We start from the raw sequence: 22568 nt of genomic DNA on the forward strand, positions 1-22568 counted from the left end.
TCTGCCAAGCACGTGTACTTGTGGAGCAGGGGAATAATGTGGATATTAAGGGAGGATTCTTAACATGTATAAGGCCAAATTTCATTTAATTTTTACAACATTTAGTTGGATTACCTTAGGCAAATTTGCTTAATCTCTTTGCCTCAGTTTCTTTGTCTGTAAAATGGAGATAATAGTATCAGGTTCAGAGTTCTAGCAATTTAAATGAGTCAGTAATTTAAATGCTTAGAATAGTGCCTGGCCCATGGTGAATGCTCCAGAAGTGTGTATTAAATAAGGAACCACACGAAGGTGGTACTGTTAGGACAGATGATGAAACTGAGACTCAGCTAATGTGTGACAAAGCAAGTTTTAGAATTCAGATCTAACTTCAGAGCCCAACATGACAGGTTTAGAGACTGGAGCTCTGTACAATTAGATTTATTGCAAACAACTGTTCTTCTGCCCTGGCTTTGCCAAAGTGAAAGATTCTAAAATTAAAATTACCCTCTTTTAATGGATTTTATAATAAAAAAAAAATGGGTAACCAAGAAAACAGTGGCAAAACTCATAAAATTTCAAAATTTATCGCTGAGTGATTTCTCACTTTGAAAAAGTTTACTTCAGAATTCCATTAAATATATTGTTTTCCTGACATTTGAAATACACATTCAACATACAAAATTCTATTTATAAATAACTCAAGGAACACATTTATTATATATTTAAGACTTCTATGGTTTGATGAAATGATGCCATTTTAGGAGTTATGTTAGAGTGCCAAGCACTCTGCTAGATGTAGGGTAATAAACAAAATTTCGTTGCTTCTTTCAAAGGAGATATGATGCCCAAAAAATGTTAAGGGGGAGAAGTGAGGCTTAGCTTATGGGATGAGTAGAGATAGAACCAGCTTCAAGGTTCCATGCGGGAATTTTAAAGTTTTAGAGCTTTTAAAAACATTGAAGCTTGTTTTTGTTTTAAAAAGAAATGGCTAGGTATGAAAGTGAAAAGTAAAAGTTCTTCAGCCAGCCCCTTAGATATGCTGCTTAGAAGTAGCCATCGTTTTAACAGTTTTCTGTGGATCCTTCCAAAAAATGTGTATGTGATTTCAAACATGTACAATGTTGCATTTGTTTTGTATGGCTGCTGTAACAGATTACCACAAATGTGGTGGTTTAAAACAACAAAAATTTTTTCTCTCACTGTTCTGGAGCCCAGAAGTCCAACACAATTTAGGATGAGTCTTCTGGGGGCTACAACTAAGGCAGGGCCATGTTCCTCCAGAGGCTCTCTGGGAGAATCCCTTCCTTGCTCTTGGGTTGGCTGTTGGTATTCCCTAATTCGTGTCATACCACTTCAGCCTTTTCTAATCTTGCTCTTCTCTGCCTTTATGTGGCCTTCTCCTACGTGTGTGTCAAATTTCCCTACTTCCCTGTTACAAGGATGTATGTGATTGCATTTAGGGCCCATTCAGATAATTCAGGATAACCTCCCTATCTCATGATCCTTAATTTCATCACAGCTGGAAAGACACTGTTACCAAATGAAGTGACATTTACAAATTCTAGGGATTAAAATCTAGTATTTTGGGGGCGCCTGGGTGGCGCAGTCGGTTAAGCGTCCGACTTCAGCCGGGTCACGATCTCACGGTCCGTGAGTTCGAGCCCCGCGTCGGGCTCTGGGCTGATGGCTCAGAGCCTGGAGCCTGTTTCCGATTCTGTGTCTCCCTCTCTCTCTGTCCCTCCCCCGTTCATGCTCTGTCTCTCTCTGTCCCAAAAATAAATAAACGTTGAAAAAAAAATTTAAAAAAAAAACAAAAAAAAAAAACAACAAAATCTAGTATTTTGGAGGGTCGTTATCAGCCTACTACCAATGTGTACAGCCCTCTATATGGTTTTACTAAATGCAAAAATGACTTCATATACAGCCTTCCAATTTTCTTTTAAAAATTTAATATATTTCTTCCACATGAATATTTATTTAGTCTTCATCTTTTTTTTAATAGTTGCAGAGCATTTTGTTGAATGCATGAGTGTCTCACTTTTTAAAATTTATAAAAACATGCAACACACAAAAACTACCATTTTTAATTAAGTACATTTTATTTTATTTTATTTTATTTTATTTTATTTTATTTTAGTAGGCTCTATGCCCAGCACAGAGCCCTGAATACAGAGTCCAACAAAGGGCTTGACCTTACGATCCTGAGATCATGAGCTGAGATCAAGAGTCGTCTGATGCTTAACCAACTGAGCCACCCAGGCACTCCATAATTAAGTACACTTTTAAAAATTTTTTTAATTTACTTTGAGAGAGAGACAGAGAGAGCAGGGGAGGAGGAGGAGGAGAAGGAGGAGAAGGAGGAGGAGGAGGAGGAGAAGGAGGAGGAGGAGGAGGAGGAGGAGGAGAGACAGAGAGAATCCCAAGCAGACCACCAGTGCAGAGCCCTTCTCAGGGCTAGAACCCATGAACCACGAGATCATGACCTGAGCCGAAGCTGGAGGCTTAACCAACTGAGCCACCCAGCTGCCCCTAAGTACATTTTAAATTAAGTACATCCACATTGTTGTGAAACATATCTCCAGAATTGTTTTCCCATCTTGTAAATCTGAATCTATACATTCTCTTTCCCTCTTCCCCCAGCCCCTGATAACCGTCCTTCTACTTTATGTTTCTATGAATTTTACTAGTTTAGATACCTCATGTAAGTGGAATTATACAATATTTGTCTTTTTTGTGACTGGCTTATTTCCCTTAGTGTAATGTTCTCAGAGTTCATTCACACTGTAGTGTGTAACAGGGTTTCCTTCCTTTTTAAGTCTTGTATTCCGCTGTATGTATGTATTTTACATTTTGTTTATCCATTCCTTCTCCAGTGGACATCTGTGTTGCTTCTACTTCTTGGCTATTGTGAATAGTGCTGCTTTGAACATGGGTGTACAAGTCATGTTGAGACCCAACTTTTAATTCTTTTGGATATATATATATATACACATATATAAACACATATATATACACACATTCAGAAATGGGATTGCTGAATCATATAGTAATACGGTATTCAATTTTTAATGTTTTGAGCAACCTCTACCATTTTCCATAGCAATTGAACCATTTTACAGTCCTACCAATGGTGTGCAAAGGTTCCTATTTCTCTACATTCTTGCCAATTATTATTATTATTATTTAATATAGTAATCATCCTAATGGGTGTAAGTTTATCTCATGGTGGTTTTGATTTGTATTTTTCTGATGATTAGTGATGTTGAGCATCTTTTCATATGCTGTTGGCCATTTGTATATCATACTTGGAGAACTGACTATTCAGTTCTTTTGCCCATTTTTTTTAGGTGGGGTATTTGGGTTTTTGTTGTTGTAGGAGTTCTTTCTGTCTTCTGGATATTAACCCCTTATCAGATATATGATTCAGAGATATTTTCTTCCGTTCTGTAAGTTGCTTTTTTACTCTGTTGTGTCCTTTGATACACAAAAGTTTTTAAGTTTGATGTCCCAACTGTCTTTTTTGCTTTTGTTGCTTGTGCTTTTGGTATCACATCTAAGAAATCATTGCCCATTTCAGTGTAATGAAGCTTTTCCTCTATGTTTTTCTTCTAGAAATTTTATAGTTACAGATCTTACATTTAGGTCTTTAATCATTTCAAATTAATTTTTGTATATAGTATGAGATAAGAGTCCCAACTTTGTTCTTTTGCATGTGGATATCCATTTTTTTCACAGTGCTATTTCATAAGGAGTCTGCTTTGTCCCCATTGAGTGGTCTTGGCACCCTTCTCAAAGATCACTTGACCCTACACATGAGGGTTTATTTCTGGGTTTTCTGTTCTATTGGTCTATTTGTCTGTATACTAGTAACACACTGTTTTGATTACTGTAGCTTTGTAATGTTTTGAAATCAGGAAGTATGAGTCCTCCAGTGTTTTTCTTTTTCAAAATTATTTTGGCTATTCGGGGTCCTTTGAGATTCCATATGAATTTTAAGATGAATTTTTCTATTTCTGCAAAAAAATGCTGTTGGGGTTGATAGGAATTGTGTTGAATCTATTAGGAGTATGGACATCTTAGTAACTAAGTTTTTCAATCCATGGATGTGAGATGTCTTTCCATTTATTTGTGTTTTCTTTAATTTCAGTTTCACCTCCTGGGTTAGGTTTATTCCTAACCAAAAGCATTGTATTCTTTTTGATGCTATTTTAAGTGGGGTTGTGTTCTTAATGTCCTTTGCAGATTGTTCATTGTTAGTGTATACAAACACAATGTGTTTTTGTGTGTTGATTTTGTATCCTGCAAGTTTGCTGAATACATTTATTCTCAGATTTTCTTTTGTGGAGTCTCTAGGGTTTTCTACATATAAAAGTATGTCATCTGCAAACAGATAATTTTACTTCTTCCTTTCCAATTTAGATGCCTTTTATTTCTTTTTCTTGCCTAACTCTTTTGGCTAAGACTTCCAGTACTGTATTGAATAGGAATGGCTACAATAGGTATCCTGATCTTATAGGAAAAGCTTTCAGTCTTTCACCACCGAGTATGATGTTAGCTATGGCTTTTCATAAATGGCCTTTATTATGTTGAGGTAGTCTCCTTATATTCCTTGTTTGAATGTTTTCATCATTGAGGGTGTTAAATCTTGTCAAATGCTTTTTATTGCATCAATTGAGATGATCATGTGGGTTTTGTCCTTCATTCTTGTAATGAGTTATGGTGTATTATGTTGATTGATTTTGGTATGTTGAACCATTCTTGCATTCCAGGAATAAATTCCACTTGGGCATGGTGTATAATGTTTTTAATGTGCTGTTGGACTCAGTTTGGTAGTATTTTGAGGATTTTTGCATCAGTATTTTATCAACAATATTGGTCTGTAGTTTTCTTGCAGTGTCTTTGTCTGGCTTTCATATCAGGGTAATTCTGGCCTCATAGAATGAGTTTGAAAATGTTCTCTCCTCTTCAAATTTTTGGAAGAGTTTCAGGATTGGTGTTAATTCTTCTTTAAATGTTTTATAGAATTCTCCAGTGAAGCCGTCTCTCCTGGGCTTTTAATGTATCACTTTTAAATCCCCTTTGAGTGATGGTTGATAGTAGAATGTTTAACTGGGTGTGGTGCCCTGAGTAGAAGCCATAGGAAGGAAGGCCTGCTCTGAAAGTGATACTGACTTCTTGGTGCCACAAATTGTGCTAGATGTGACTCTATGACTCAGAAACTGTCCTTGCCAGTATTCTGTATATGGAGAAGGAAATATAGTTCATATTCCTGACTTCTTGAATCAGTGTTTTTATCTTTTACCACATTACTTTCTTTGCCAGGCATAAGAGACTGATGGTTAAAATTGTGCTTTTTGAGTGGCTTGTGTGAATCCCTTCTTTTTGGCCTGGGGACAAAATCTATTCTACCAGGGTGAGATTGCCTGGAAAGGGAAAATGATGGTAGAATCCACATGTATGCAAACTGTGGTTTTGGATTATCTGTACAACCGATACCATCCCTTTGTAGTAATTTAACCAAGGGCCAAAGAGAATGAGGCTATGAGATTTTACCACTGAAGTAGAAGCACTTTCCAAACATTTAACATTAGCTGCAGATATCTTAGTACTGAAGAACTTGGAATTGCAAGCATGTTGTTTATCATATACAAATAGTGGTTGTGGAGCATGGTCTCAAAAGTTTAGAGGTGGGAGAGCTGTTAATACAAACTCCTTGTCTTATGCATGACGACACTGAAGCCTCCAAAGATTCAATGACCTTCCTAAAGTTTCACAGCTTTATGGTAGAAACTAATGGTAGAACAGGGATTTGGGAATATAAATTTTCTTCTTTCCAGCCCAGTACTCCTCTCATATTGGAAAAAAAAAAAAAAAAAAAAGTGCCTTCTTACACTTCTACCTGAACACTATGGAATGTAACTTTTTAAATTATAAAATCCTACTAACAAGAGGCAGAGCTTTTTTTTTCTTTCATTTTTAAACTCCTGGAGTATTTAGTATATTTTAAATATAATATATTATTTATGTTATAAATTTGAAAAAGAAACACCCATCATCCTACCACCCAGTTTAAGAAATAGATCATTACCAATATCCTGTGCAGTCCTCCTGGATTGCATCCTGGGTTTAATTCCCTGCTTTTTTCACTATGCTAAGTTTTCGGCATTATCCTCCTTATACTTTTCTTTTAAATTAAAAAAAAAATGTATACATTCCTAAGCAGTATATTGTTTGGGTTTGTGTAATCATACTGTATGCTCTCTAGTACTAGCTATGGTTTGTGAAATTCATGCAGGTTTTTGCTAATAGTTGTCTTCATTTGTTTTCACTACTGTATAATATCTTTTCTGAATATACCACAGCTTGTTTATCCATTCTCTTGTCAGTGAGTTTTTTAATTGAGATATAATTCACATACCATAAAATTTATCCTTTTAATGTGTACATACAATTCAGTGGCTTTTAAACATATTCACATGGTTGTGCAACCATCACCAGTATCTAATTCCAGCACATTTTCATCACTCCAAAAAGAGACTTCATACCCATTAGCAGCCATTCCCCATTCCCTCTTTCTCATTCTACCCACCCCAGCCCCTGGCAACCGCCATTCTACTTTCTGTCCCTGTGGATTTGCCTGATGTGTGCATTTTATACCAAAGGAATCACACAACATACGGCCATTTGTGCCTTGCTTCTTTCACTTAGCATAATGTGTTCAAGGTTAACTTATGTTAATAGCATATAATACTATTTCATTCCTTTTTATGGCTGCATGATATTCCATTGTATGGATAGGATATTCCACATTTTGTTTATCCTTTCATAAATTGGTGGATTTGGGGGTTGTTTCCACTTTGGGGCTATTATGAATAATGTTGATATTAACAGTTATGAACCAGTTTTTGTGTGGACATAGTGCTCTCAGTTCTCTTGGGAATGGGTTGTTAATACAAATATTTTCCAAAACGGATGTACCAGTTTCTCCATGCTAACCAACAATTACAAACAAATTCCACACCTCCTTTTTAAAGCATTTTTTTTGAAATAGTAGACAAGTATTTATGATAAGTTTTAAAATATTTTCTTGAAGCTTCTTTTTGTTTCCTACTCAAGAGAATTATATTTTGATAAACATGGTTTTTTGTTTTTTTTTTTTTTTTTTTTAATTTTTTTTCAACGTTTTTTATTTATTTTTGGCACAGAGAGAGACAGAGCATGAACGGGGGAGGGGCAGAGAGAGAGGGAGACACAGAATCGGAAACAGGCTCCAGGCTCTGAGCCATCAGCCCAGAGCCTGACGCGGGGCTCGAACTCACGGACCGCGAGATCGTGACCTGGCTGAAGTCGGATGCTTAGCCGACTGCGCCACCCAGGCGCCCCTTGATAAACATGTTTAATTTGACTTGTTATGTAATAAGATTGTTGAGGAATTTTACTTAGGCTATGGATAAGCCCATCTGAATGTTGGAAAAACAGTTAAACTGACAGATATATAATATATGCTTTGGTTTGTTCTGCTTACTCGGAGAGCTATTTGTTTAGCCTTGTAGCTTGTCGATCCAGATAAAATGACTAAATTTGACTGCTTTTGGATGGGATTTGAAAGACTAATTTTCATTGATCTACCCCTTTGAAAGTATTAATAAAGTAGCATCTAAGATTCATACCAAATGATCAACGACTGGTTTGTAAATGGAAGAGGACATTACAAACCATTAAAACTAAATTGCAGAAAAAAACTGGCTTTAATTCATAGGTATAAAAATATGGAGCCATACTAGAAATTAGTACTAAGTAATGATACAGTTACACTTGAACTCTTAGACATTGCTGGTGGAGGAAGATTGCAGAGTGGTTCATATAGCCGCTTTGGAAAACATTTTGGCACTTACTTATAAAATTAAACATACATTTACCATACCACTCAACTTTCCCACTTCTAGGTTTTTGCCCAACAGAACTGAAAACTTATGTCTGTATAAAAATCTGTAGTAGTCTTTTTCACAATTGCTAAAAGCTAGACACAACCCACATGTTGGTAACTGGTAAAATTGATGAGCAAAATGTGTTAGATCATACAAGGGAATATTACTCAGCAATAAAAAAGGAACAAATTGCTGATCTGTGCAACAACATGGATGATCTCAATTGTATTATGAAAAAAGCTGTACTCAAAAGACTATACACTGTATGATTTTTTTTTTTTTTAATATGGCATCGTGCAGAAGGCAAAACTATAGAACAGCATACTGATCAGTGGTTGCCTAGGGGAGAGGAGTTGACTACAAAGGGGGCACTGGGAAATATTTTGGGCTAAGGGAGATGTTCTTGATTGTGCTGATACTCTGTGACTGCCAAAACTCCTAGAACTATGTACTAAAAAGAGTGAATTTTATTGTATGTAAGTTATACCTTAATAAACCTTACTTGAAAGCTCTCAGCTTGGGGAATCTCTCCTCCCTCTCTAAAACTGAGTTATTATCTCTTTCTGACAGCTGGGAACACAGAGAGTTGGGAGCAGTTGATGGTATGCATTTGCTTTTTAGTTTTAAAAGGAATGTGACAGAAAAGGTAGACAGTATTTGTTGAACATTATATTTTTTATTTCTCAAATACTTGTATATAGCACTTTATTATAGGCACTGTCGTAGGTGCTTTATAAATATGATAAACTTAACTGGTTTAATTCTCCTAATGACTGAATGAGGTAGATATTGTTATTTTTCCCATTTTACATATAGAAAACAGAAGCACAGAAAGGTAGCAGCTTGTCTAAAGCCACACAGCTAATAAATGGTTCCAACCAGGATTTGAACTAGCATTCTATCTCCAGAGTCCATACTCTTAGTCACTAACTTGGCTTCTTTCTTTCATTAAATATGATCTAATGAAAATTTCCAGTTAATGCTTAAAACTTCCTTTTCCTGGGGTGCCTGGCTGGCTCAGTCAGAAAAGTATGCAACTCTTGATCTCAGAGTCATGAGTGCGAGCCCCATGTTGGGTGTAGAGATACTTAAATAAATAACACTTTAAAAACAAACAACCCTTTTCCATTGATGGTTATGCACACATTAGTTTTCTTTTCTATGTTAATGTGTTACAGAGAAAAAAATGGTACAGTGAAAAAAGAGATATACTTTTTTATTTTAGAGAGAGAGAGTATGGGGGCAGGGGAGAGGGGAGCAGAGAGAGAATCTTAAAGCAAGCTCCACGTTCATCATGGAGCCAGAGGTTGGGCTCAATCCCTAAACCCTGGGATGAAAAAAGATATTTTAAAAGTACAAGAAATCCCACCTTCCTTTTGTTTTTTTTAAATTATGCTTGTGGATTGAAGTTTTTTTTAAGTTTATTTATTTTGAGAGAGAGAGAGCACATGCACAAGTTGGGAGGTACAGAGAGAGAGAGAATCCCAAGCAGGCTCCACACAGTCAGCACAAGCCCCACACAGGGCTCAAACTCACACAGTGAGACATGACCTGAGCCGAAGTCGGTCGCTTAGCCAACTGAGCCACCCAGGCGCCCCCCTCTCCTGCACTCGACCTTCCTAATACATGAATTGTTATCATTTTCCTATGTTCTATATATAATTTTTACCAAATCATTTCCTAAACAGTTTCACATTCCCATGTTATGGAGAAGACTACTAACTGGTAGTTGAATTGTAAAGGTTTTACATGTCCAGTTTACTCTCTTCATGGTATAGTAAAGAAAAAAGCAGTAACCAAAATAAGATGGCCTATATTTAGACCATATTTGGTAAAATATCTAAGAATTATTCAGGAATATTTATATAAAATGTGTATTTGAGACAAGAGCTATAAATCTGTATAATAATAATCATCATCATCATCATCATCATCTTGAGCTCTCATGTCTGAGATCGAGCTGTACACTCAGTGGATTTCTTTTCTCTCTAAATTTTTAATTCACTAACACGCATAGCACTGGGTGTTAGCCATTTGTGTGTGTGCATGCACACCTGTATTCACTGTGCTATGCTTATTGACGGTTGTCTGGACTCCTGTATCAAAGAAAGCGTTGGTCATAATTTTTGTGATAAATATTTATTGAATATTCATTTTGTATCACACTGGGAGAAAAGGGTGATTAAGATACATTCTAGCCCTTGCCCTTGAGGTGCTCACAATCTAATGGGGAGGCTGATCTGCAAACCATTACCCTCAGAATAGTGTGATATGCTTCCTGGGGATAGAATGAACGGTCTTAATTACCTAATTCAAAAGTATCATTCACAGTTAAATGCACTTTAAAGTGAGATTTTCTTGGCAGTTGAAAATCAGACTATTCTAATCTGAATCCATTTCTCTTACTGGCAGCCTGATCCTAGAATTCTCTAAGACCTTCAGAGACCTTCAGAATAGAAGTAACCTGTCTGTTCCCTAGTAAGCAGAGCAGTCTTGCCTGTCCTTTGGAATCTACATTTTCACTTGAACCCATGTTTGAAATGGAGGATGTTATTAGGGCACTTAAAAAATGGTCTTTTGCCTCACTAAATTGATTCCCATACTTGTCTGGTGGTGGTTTAAGGCTTTAATAAGGTGTGTTTATTCAGCTAATATAGGCTTAATATATTCCTGACAGTACGAGACACAAAATGCAGTCGAACCTTGTAAACTGAGATTGAGGAAAAATTCCTCCTATGAAAAGAAAGTTAAAAGCCACTGATAACCTATGGAGGGCTCAGAGACCATTACTTAACTCCAGAGATATTAATCCAGTTTCTACTACAGTTTTCTCAAGAACTCTTCATATTAAATTGCATGGCTGCACATCACAATTGTATTTGTGTGCAAGATTTCTTCATCTACGTGGACATGTGATGAATTCTTGGTCAGTTTTTGAATTCTTGTGCCAGTTCTTGGCACATTTTGCTCACAAGAAGGAGAATGTTTTCCATTTCTCCTCCTATTGCCTTCCTACCCATCTTCTATCATTGTCTGGGATTTCCCCTGTGGTAGAGAAAGGGTGAGGTGGTGAAGCAGTGCAGGCTGCCCAAATTCCTTTCTGGTTCTTTCAGTTGCCATTTGAAGAACACTAACTGCTCAAATTAATGGAATAAGCATCTTACATAATGGGGGCTATATATTTACCCAGATACTTTGGCTATTGCCTGCAGCAATTTTTTTTTTTCCATCCCTGGAGGAGGGATTAGGATTGTGATAATAAGAACTGGTCACCTCCTTTGTTTCAGGAACGTTGCCTGTGTTGCCAACAAAAAAAGAGGCCCACCCAACCGGGGAGGAGTCTTTCTAGTTGGTCCTTCTTTTGCCTCATGCCTTGAAAACCCTGTGGGCTAGAAGCAGCACCCTGAGTCCTGCAGACCTCTGGACTAAGATGCGGCTCCTTTAAGCCTTCAGTGGGTGTTGGGAGGGGCACCGAGGTGGGGCGGGCACTCTGACAGAGAGCTCTGGGCCCCGCCCCTGGAGGAGGCGTTTCTCAGCAGCCCTCCGCACCAATGCCGCCACGGCCCGCCGGGTATTCCTGCTGATTCTGCTCGGACCATAGGGCCCCCAGACCTCTCCCTGCCCAGGGAGCGTAAGTGTCAAACTGCGGGCGGGGGTCAAGCATCCCGTGCCCGTGCCGGAAGTCTTGGTGGACAGTGCAGGGGACTTTCCTGGCCTATCAGAGGCTTAGGTGGCGAAAGAGCGTAAACAATGCCGGCTGCAGTGAGCTAAAGCCTGGGGCATCTGCTCTACTTCTGGGTGGTGACAGCGGCCCTAGGGTGCTTGTTTGGATATGCAGTGGTTGAGCTGTGTCCACGACCCGGCCTTGCCCCAGCCTGGTTCCTCTTGCGGTGAGGAGAGGTTTGCTTTTACTCGAGTGTAACCCCATTGAGCTGGATGGGTGGAGCTGGATCTAGTGTCCTGGGCCTTGGGTCCTTCGCCTGGGATTTGGAGACCTGGGTAGTTTAGGGATGAGTAAGCATTAGATTTTCAGGTACCTTGGTAGAGTTGAGCAGTAACTCTCCAAGTTGACCTAATTCACAGCCAGGTTTTAGCTTTCCAACTCCCCAGAGGCCTGTGTGGCTGTGGGTCCCTCTTTTGGAGACATTAACAGTGATCATCTGCTCCAGAGAGTTCAGTTAATCTTCTGTCCTGCTGATATGAATAGCAGGATGTGTAAGAGATCGCTCAGAGACAGCTCTTTATCCTTCCCCTTCAGAAGGAATTTATGAGAGGCCACCATCCCAGGACTAGGACAGCAAGCACACCCAAGTTTCCTGAGATAACTGCTAGTGAAGCAGTTCAGATTTCTGGAGAATACTCCAGCAAGAGGGTAACGCTTGTCCTTGGTAGTGGGAATTACCTGAGGGCAGTGAGGTTTTTAAATTTAGGGGGAAGGGTTTGTCTTTTTGTTACTGGTACTTAGAGGTGAGCTTTTGTCTGGGTTGGCCAAGTAATAAAAATCTTAACTTTTCTATGACAGTTACATAATTGTTATGCTTCTTTAATCCATTTGTCCTTTCTATATAAGGTTTGAGTAAAGCTCTCTGGGCTTGCCTGTGTATTGTTTTATCCCTATTTCCCTGTTTTATAGTTCTTTTCTTTTCTTTCTTTTTTTGTTTGTTTTTTGTTTTTTTTGTTTGAGTCTATTATCATACTTCATTGGTCATTCAAAGGAGTTGCTTTTGGAGTGGACATTTTCTTCAGATTTCCCTCACACTTATTCTATGCTTCTGCAGTAGCATTTCCTTAACCAGAAGTGAGAGTCCAGGAATGGTAATCAGATCCAGATCTCGTGTATTGTGATAGCGAAGAGCTTTTGTAGGTCAAGAGCTTGGGAATTAGCCATAAAATGGTTTCACTGCCATGGCTTCTTCCCAAGTAGAAAGCTGAAACAGCCTGTTTAGTAGCTTTATGATCATTCTTATAGACTGTCAAGTTAGAGAAACTTAAAAGGATACTCCAGTTGGACCCATGAATGGAACGGCCAAGTTGGTGGACTGAGAGAAAGGAGATCTAGGTTGTAGGCCCAGCTCTAACATTACTCATGACTTGATCTCTTGGTGCCTTACTTTTAGCTGATTGATGAATGAGAAAATGCAGATTGCTTGAGTCTATATGTTATAATAATATATACTTAATAGGTAATTTGTTAATTGAATACTAAACCAAAAAATCGGTTCAAAATTTATTCTAAGTTCTACCTTTAATATGACCTTGGAAACATTTCTTAATCTCTAGTCTAAAAATAAACAATTACATCTAAACCTTTTCAGCAGCAGTGTGGATTATGTGGTATTTGAGCTGTTTGGAAGATGTTTTAGATACAGTAATATGTAAGATTATAATATTTCCGTGGAATAGACTTATTTTAGCTGGCCTCCTTGCTTTTGCTTCTGTTTCATGCTAGTTGTAAAGGCTCCTGAGAGCTCTGAATAATTGAAAGTTATGAACGTTTGTAGTATGACTAGATTGAATGAGCCATAGCAAGCATCATATATAGTTCAAATTAATTTTATTAATGCTTCTCTTTGTTGGCAGTTTTATTTACTCTTAAAGCATCAAACCTTGTTATACAATGACAACTCGGTTTCCTATGTCTGTGTTTATAAAATCCAGAATCCTCTGTTTAATCCTGGTGCCACATTTTCAGTCACTTGAAGATCATATTTCTCAAGTCTAAAACTAAACTCATCATATTCCTCACCTCTTCTCCATTCCCCAAAAATAAACAATCCAGAACTCCCGACATTTTTATGTCATTGACACTACTGTTCTCCCAGTCACCTAGACTGGATCCTCCTACTAGACTCTAACTGCTCCCACATCCTTATTTGCTAAGGCTTACGGATTCTCCTTCTTTAATGTAACTCCCTTCAGTCTCCCCTGCCCATCCTTTCCATCCCTAAGACCCCTAATTCTGGCTCCTATTTATCTTTGTCCTGGAGTACTATGATAATTTTCTAGCAAGATTCTATTTTCTCTTCCTTCCCATCCATTCTACATAGATTTATCTTTCTGAAGTAGATAGGATTATGTCATTGCCCTGCTGCAGTCATCAGCATCTGCTGCTTAGCTTAATATTCAAGATTCTACATGACCTGACCCTAGTCTACCTCTCTGGTCTTAGACTATGGTAAATGGAGCCATTCATTGTTCTTTGAACATGTTCTGTACTTTCCTGTCTCTAAGACTTTCCCTTTCTTATTCTCTCAGCCTAGAATATCTCCTCTTCTACTTCTGTTTGTCTGTTTTTTTGGAAATCCCACCTTTCATTAATCACTGAGTTCAGATACCATCCTTTCTGTGAGATTTTCGCTGACCATACCTCACTTACTGGTGGTTAATCCTGTCTTAGGGAGGCCTGGGTGGCTCAGTCGGTTGAGCATCCAACTTCGGCTCAGGTTATGATCTCACAGTCAATTCGAGCCCTGTGTCAGGCTCTGTGCTGACAGCTCAGAGCCTGGAGCCTGCTTCGGATTCTGTCTCCCTCTCTCTCTGCCCCTCCCTGGCTCATGCTCTGTTCTCTCCCTCAAAAATGAATAAACGTTAAAAAAAATTTTTTTTTAATCCTGTCTTAGAACTCCCATAATCCTTATTTATCCCTTGCTTAAAGCAGTTTCCACACATAATATATTTTGTATTATGATTATTTGTTTAAACTTCTTACTTGTACTCCTGTGAACTTAGGCACCCATAGGAAAATTCAGTGAATGTGAATGCTTTAGGTAAAATTGGAGTAGACTAATTCCTTATTATTAGAAAGGACTCTTAACCTCTGCAGCCAACATATGCACATGTAAAATGATCAGTAGCTTTAACATATCATTTTTTTAAAGTTTATGTATTTATTTGGAGAGAGGGAGCAAGCGAGAGAGAGCAAGAGCGTGAGTAGGAGAGGGGCAGAGAGAATCCCAAGCAGATTCCACACTATCAGCGTGGAGCCTGATGTGGGGCTTGAACTCACGATTCATGAGATCATGACCTGAGCTGAAACCAAGAGTCAGACATTTAACCGACTGAGCCACCCGGGCACCCCAACAAATCATTCTTATCTCCTAAGGGCTTCTGTTAGTAAACTTTGTTAGTTTCTTTTTTTTTTTTTAACAGTTTTAATGAAATATAATTTGCATATCACTCACCCATTTTGAAGTGTACAGTTTGGTGGCTTTTAGTATATTTCTAGATTTGTGCAGTCATCACCACAGTTTTAGAACATTTTCATTGCCCCAAAAAGAAATCCCACACTCTTGGGGTGCCTGGGTGGCTCAGCCGGTTGAGCGACCGACTTCGGCTCAGGTCATGATCTCAGAATTTGTGAGTTCGAGCCCCGCGTCGGGCTCTGTGCTGACAGCTCAGAGCCTGAAGCCTGCTTCTGATTCTGTGTCTCCCTCTCTCTCTGTCCCTCCCCTGCTCATGCTCTATCTCTGTCTCAGAAAGAAAGAAAGAAAGAAAGAAAGAAAGAAAGAAAGAAAGAAAGAAAGAAAGAAAGAGAAAGAAAGAAAGAAAGAAAGAAAGAAAGAAAGAAAGAAAGAAAGAAAGAAAGAAAGAAAAGAAATCCCACACTCTTTAGCCATTACCCTTTTGATAGCCCCAAACACCTCACTCGTAGGCAACCACTGATCGACTTTTTACTTCTATAGACTTGCCTATTCTGGACATTTCATGTAAATGGAATCATACAATATGTGGTTCTTTGAAACTGACTTTTTTTAGTATGTTTGCAAGGTGATAAAATACATATACCATAAAATTTACCATCTTAACCATTTTTAAGTATGCAGTTCACTGGTATCAGATACCATGTCAGATTATGTTGTACAACCATCACCACCATCCATTTCCATAATTTTTTTCACTTGGAAAACTGAAACTTTACACCCATTGAACATACCCCAATCCATCTGTTCACTGGCAAAAACCCTTCTGCTTTCTGTCTCTCTGATTTTGACTGTCTCATTTAAGTGGAATGATCTTTGTGGCTGGTTTATTTCACTTTAGCATAATGGCCTCAGGGGTCATCCAGATTATAGCATATGTCAGAATTATTTCTTTTTTAAGGCTAAATAATATTCCATTGTATGTGTAAACCACATTTGGCTTGTCCACTCACCCACTGATGAGCACTTGAGTTGCTTCCACATTTTAGCTATTGTGCATAATGCTGCTATGAAATGAACATGGGTGTACAAATATGTCTTTGAGACCCTGCTTTCAATTCTTTTGGGCATATATACCCAGAAGTAGAATTGCTGGAACATATGGTAATTCTGTTTTTAATTTTTTGAAAAAGTGCCATAGTGTTTTCCACAGCAGCTATACCAAATTACATTCTTTTTTTTTTTTTTTTTTTTTTTAATGTTTATTTATTTTTGAGAGAGAGAGAGACAGAATGTGAGCTGGGGAGGGTCAGGGAGAGTGGGAGACACAGAATCTGAAGCAGTTTCCAGGCTCTGAGCTGTTAGCACAGAGCCTGATATGGGGCTCGAACTCTCGAACTGTGAGATCATGACCTGAGCCGAAGTCGGACACCCAACCGACTGAGCCACCCAGGTGCCCCCCCCCCATTTTATATTCTTAACAACAGTGTACAAAGGTTTCAGTTGCTCCACATCCTTGCCAACAATTGTCTTTTTGTTTTGTTTTGTTTTGTTTTGATAGTAGCCATCCTAATAGATGTGAGGTGGAATCTTAAAATTTTGATTTACATTTCCCTAATGATTAGTAATGTTAAGCATCTTCTCATGTGCCTATTAGCCATTTGTAGATCTTCTTTGGAGAAGTGTCTAGTCAAGTCCTTTGCCCATTCAAAAATTTTTTTTAAGTTTATTAATTTCTTTTGATAGAGAGCATGTACGTGCGTGTGTGCAAGCAAGCAGGGGAGGGGCAGAGAGAGGGAGAGAATCCCAAGCAGGTGTGGGGCTCCACATGGGGCTCCATCTCAGGAACTGTGAGATCATGACCGGAACCAAAATCGAGTCAGACTCCTGACTGACTGAGCCACCCAAGCGTCCCCTTTGCCCATTTTTTAATTGGGTTGTTTGTTGTTGAGTTTTAGGAGTTCTTTATAGTACTTCATTTCTTTTTATTATTGAATAATATTTCATTGTGTGGATTTTCCATATTCATCAATGGATGGACATTTGGATGGCTCCCATTCTTTGGCTATTGTGAATGTTAGTTTGGTTTCAGTTTGCTGTGTATATTGAAAACAGTACTACATTCCTCTAAAGAAATCATTCAGGCCTTTAACTTACGTGACTTTTCATGAAATCGTTACATTTAATTTTACATGTGTTCTATTTTATACTGACTCTGAGGTTCCTCTTCATTACTTCCTGTATATGTTCTAGATGTTCCCAAGGTTTTTATTTTCCTTTGTGACAATGACTAGTTAAAATTTGCAGAGTTCAGCTTTCAAGCAGTGGTCACTTTAAAGACCACTTCCCCTTGGGGCGCCTGGGTGGCGCAGTCGGTTAAGCGTCCGACTTCAGCCAGGTCACGATCTCGCGGTCCGTGAGTTCGAGCCCCGCGTCAGGCTCTGGGCTGATGGCTCAGAGCCTGGAGCCTGTTTCCGATTCTGTGTCTCCCTCTCTCTCTGCCCCTCCCCTGTTCATGCTCTGTCTCTCTCTGTCCCAAAAATAAATAAAAAACGTTGAAAAAAAAAAATTAAAAAAAAAAAAAAAAAAAAAAGACCACTTCCCCAAATGTTCTAGAATTATAGAAATTTAGAATGAATATGAACTGTAGCCATTGTAGTCTAGCATCCTTTTGTTTTTTATTAATCTCAAGGAAAGTTTTTTTGTTTTGTTTTGTTTTTTTGATCAGTTAGTAGAGCCATCTCTCAATGGAATAAGAGCTTTCAGGGGTAAGGGTTGGACTGCATGAATAATCCCAAATTACAATTAAAACTGTAGTCATTCCATTCTTCTTATCCAAAGGCAGGTTAACAGTGTTTTAAGGCCCAATTGGGTAGGTAGGCTTGATTATTAGAGGCAGCTGCTGATTAGGGATGATTTCCCCCTTACCAGCTAACTGTATTTTAAATTTCTCTAAGTTACCTATGTCCTTTTGAAAGAGTCAGATAAACTTGTTTTTCACATTATGCTCATTTACTCTTTTATTTTCTTTCTTTCTTTCTTTCTTTCTTTCTTTCTTTCTTTCTTTCTTTCTTTCTTTCTTTCTTTCTTTCTTTCTTGTCTTTATATCTTAACTGAATTAGGTAAGGGGTGCTTGGTGGCTCAGTTGGTTAAGCGTCAGACTTCACATCGGGTCATGACCTTGCAGTTCATGGGTTCGAGTCCCCCATCAGGCTCTGTGCTGACAGCTCAGAGCCTAGAGCCTGCTTTGGATTCTGTGTCTCCCTTCTTTCTGCCCCTCCCCGCTCACCCTCTTTCTTTCTCTCAAAAATAAATAAAAACATTAAAAAAAAAAAAAAAGACCTGGGTTAGGTAATCACCAAAATAAATCATATTATTTATAAAGGTTGAATAGTTTTCACTATAGATCATCTAGAAACCATATGTAGATAAATTTTAAGAAATTCACCAAACTAGCATTCAAGAAATCTCTTCTAGGCCAGTCTCTCCTACTTAAGTGACCTGGGTAAGACATTGAGCCTTTATTTCCATATATGTAAAAAGAGGATAATTACATTTGCTTTATCCCATGTTGTTCTTTGAGCATTGTGAGGATAGAGATTATTAAGACAAAAAGTTCTTGCTCAAGAGAATCTTACAGGTTAGGAAGAAAGAGCTCATAACTTAGAATAATAGAAAAAAGAAAGAAAACCCAATAAGGTAATAAAACAGTGTGCTTGCATTTACATTGTGAAATGCGTAGAAGCAATTAAATATCTTCCTCACTAGATCCTCACATAAGAAAATTATTGTAAAAATATTTGTAAAATATAAAGTATTATTGAAATATAGATTGGTAGTAACTGTTTTAGGTAGAGACTTTGGGACTGTTGTAAATAGTGCCCTAAAGTCTTTGAAAGTAAAGAGCTTTCATGTGACCATAAGATTTAGAAGGTTGTGTAGACCAAGAGATTTTAACCTGGGGTTGGAATTCAGGGACTCTATGAACTTGGAAGGAAAAATAATTGCATCTTTATTCTTACCATCTAACTGAAATTTTAGCATTTTCTTCAGTGAAGAATGTAGGCCATAAGCCACAAGAATGACCTGTGTATTTGTTACCAATAGAAGTAATTTTCATAATCACATTATGTGATATATCAAAATATTTTTGTCCAATATAACTTCAAAATTATAGTAATTATAGTAATACACCTGCTGCTAGATTTTATTTAATGTATGGAGAAGTTCGTTTAAAATGTCATTCACATTTTAAAGTAAATATTTTGATAAAATGTAATTAACAATTATGTTTCAAAATTATTTGACATAATCTTACATATTTTATTTTATGCATTAAAAAATATTCTGAAGAAGGTGTCTGTGACTTTACCAGAGGCCTATGGCACAAAAAAGAACCCCTTTTGTACCCTATTTTTTTTTAATGTTTTTATTTTACTTTTGAGAGAGAGACGGAGCATGAGCAGGGGAGGGGCAGAGAGAGAGGGAGACACAGAATCCAAACCAGGGGCTCTGGGCTCTGAGCTGTCAGCACAGAGTCCGATGCAGGGCTCAAACTCACTGAGATCATGACCTGAGCCAAAGTCAGATGCTCAACCGACTGAGCCACCCAGGGCCTCCTCCCCCCACTTTTGTACATTCTTAAGACAAAGTGGCATGTATATGTATTAATTCCATTTTACCTTTAAGAAGGAAAGACGGATAGTCTTGCCATCCTCAGGTGCAGGCCACCATCATCTTTGATTTAGATCACTGTATTCTAACTGGTTTCCCTCCATTGTTACTGCCTTCCAAAGCATTCTTTACATTGCTTTTTACATGTACAACATATGGTCTTCAAAAAATGCAAGTTTGGGGGCACCTGGATGGCTCAGTTGGTGAAGCATCCGACTTTTGATTTCAGCTCAGATCATGATCTCATGCTTCATGAGATTGAGCCCTGCATCGGGCTCTGCACTGATGTCACGGAGCCTGCTTGGGATTCTCTGTCTTCCTCTCTCTCTGCCCCTGCCCCCTTCAAAATAAATAAAACATTTTTTAAAATTTTCAAAAAAATGCAAGTTCGATAGCATATGTAATATTTCCTATTTAGAATTCTTCAAAGTTTCATTTTACATTTAGGATAAAGTCCAAATTCCTTAACATTGCTCACAAGATCTTCCAGGGTCTGATCTTGACTTACTTTCTAGCCTGACTTTATATCCTTTTACTTTCTGTGTTGCATTTTATTCTTTAGCCTTGCTGAACTTTGTTCAGATCCTCAAACCACCATAATAAAAGAAGTTAGGTGCTATGGCAGTTTCTAAACCACTATCTCCATTTCTATACTTGTCTCTGAATGATACGTTTGTGATCCAGTACAGTCCTTTGTACCACATTTTGAGTAGTTTTGAACTATAGTACACACACACGGATGAATTTTACAAATGAAATATTGAATGAAAAAAGTAAGTCATGGAAGACAACACACAGATAATATTTTTCTACAGCTAACAAACAAGCACAGTTAATTTTGTTGTTTAGGGATGTGTGACTGTGACTATGGCGTAGAACTAAACGAACTCCAGGAAAATGCTTCTGTGGGAGAAGGATGGAGTAGGAAAGAAATGCCCAGGTGAAGTAATAATAATGGTAGTGTTCTGTTGTGTGTGTTTTTTTAAGTTTATTTATTTATTTTGAGAGAGAGCACAAGCAGGGGAGGAGCAGAGAGAGAGAGAGGGAGAGAGAGTATCACAAGCAGGCTCTGTGCAGTCAACGCAGAGCCCAACATAGGCTCAAACCCACGAACCACGAGATCACAACCTGAGCCGAAATCAAGAGTCAGACACTTAACCAACTTAGCCACCCAGGCACCCCAATAATGGTAGTGTTCTAATTTTTAGATTGGGTGTTATGTCAATGGGTCAATTTTATTGTAATGCTTCCTAACTCACAAACTGTATATATTTTCTTATAGATGTAAAAAATTAAATTCTAAAGTTAATTTTAAAATGAAAATAATTAGGGAAGAAAATTAGTGGATAAGGCCTTTTTTTTTTCTTAATATATCAATCCTGCAAGAAGACCAACACAAAGAGCAGGAGTCCCCAGTGCCACATACATAACACTATATCCATTATTTCAATGGCTGGGGAAGTTTGGGTATGAAGCATGCCTTTCTTTTTAATAGAAAGCAAAACCATAAACACCAACTTTTAAAAACTCAGGCAATAAAGTAGTAGAAGCCATTTCAGAATATATAACACAATGTCATCTAAATTTTACATGAGGCAGTTGGGTTAGATATTCTTTTTCTTAATGGTTTCTAAAAAGCAACCAACAAGAAAAAAAGAAAAAGTATTGCAGTAATCTTACAGAATACTGAAAGATACTGACAGTTCACATTCTCTTGGTTAGAAAATGTGTTGAAAGCTTTCATTGAGTGTTTCTCTTTTTAAAAAGTCAGATAGGAGAGATTGCTTTTGCAGCTCAAACTTATGCCAAGAAAATAACTTTAGAAGTTTTTAACCCAGGCTGCACATTAAAATCACCTGAGAACTTACAAATTTTTTTTATTGAGATGAAATTCACATTACATAAAATTAACTCTCTTAAAGTGAACAATTCAGTTGCATTTTGAATACTCACAGTGTTGTGTCAGCACCATCTCTTTCTAGTTTCAAAACATTTCCATCACACCACAGTAAAACTCCTTACCCATTAAGCAGTTTCTTCCTATTCCTGCTCTTTCTCCAACCCCTGGTACCCCACAGTCTGCATTCTGTCTCTAAGGATTAATCTACTATAGATATTTCATATAAGTGGAATTCTACAATATGGGATCTTTGTGTTTGGTTTCTTTCACTTAGCATCATGTTTGTGAAGTTCATCCATGTGGTAGCCTGTATCAGTACTTTATTCCCTTTTATGGATGAATAATCATTGTACTTACACACCAGAATTTGTTTATTCATCCATTGATGGACATTTGGGCTGTTTATTGGCCCAGGTGACTAGTACTGCTATGAATATGCATGTACATGTACTTGTTGGAATACCTGTTTTCAATTCTTTGGGTATATACCCAGGAGTAGAATTGCAGAGCCATATGATAGTTCTATGTTTAACTTTTTACAGAACTACCAAATGTTTTGTTTTACATGGTGCTTGTACTATTTTCTGTTCCCTTGGGGAACTCTAAAAATACACAGATCTAATAATTTTTATTGTATTTTACAAACATATTTGTGTATAATTACTTAAAAATTTTTAAATAATTGATTTATTTTTAAATTTACATCCAAGTTACTTAGCATATAGTGCAACAATGATTTGAGGAGTAGATTCCTTAATGCCCCTTACCCATTTAGCCCATCCCCCTCCCACAACGCCCCAGCAACCCTCCGTTCTCTATGTTTAAGAGTCTCTTATGTTTTGTCCCCCTCCCTGTTTTTATACTATTTTTGTTTCCCTTCCCTTATGTTCATCTGTTTTGTATCTTAAATTCCTCATTATGAGTGAAGTCATATGATCTTTGTCT

General features: G+C 37.7%; 1 protein-coding gene across 4 annotated transcripts in view; it reads left to right on the forward strand.

The window, feature by feature from the left end:
• CKAP5 (cytoskeleton associated protein 5) overlaps positions 1–22568 on the forward strand; it is a 113518-nt gene that overhangs the window by 13971 nt on the left and 76979 nt on the right. Inside the window, exon 1 of one of the 4 annotated variants that reach the window (XM_019412341.2) lies at positions 11420–11541. The exons of 2 other annotated variants lie outside the window; for them this stretch is intronic. The gene's annotated coding sequence lies outside the window, so the exon portion shown is untranslated. Of the gene's footprint in view, positions 1–11419; positions 11542–11653; positions 11801–22568 lie in introns of those variants that run through there. One more of the 4 variants, XM_019412340.2, reaches the window with a different exon arrangement.

Source organism: Panthera pardus, unplaced genomic scaffold, assembly GCF_024362965.1.
Source record: "Panthera pardus isolate Hobbes unplaced genomic scaffold, ASM2436296v1 HiC_scaffold_12, whole genome shotgun sequence".
NCBI classification, from domain to species: Eukaryota; Metazoa; Chordata; class Mammalia; order Carnivora; family Felidae; genus Panthera; species Panthera pardus.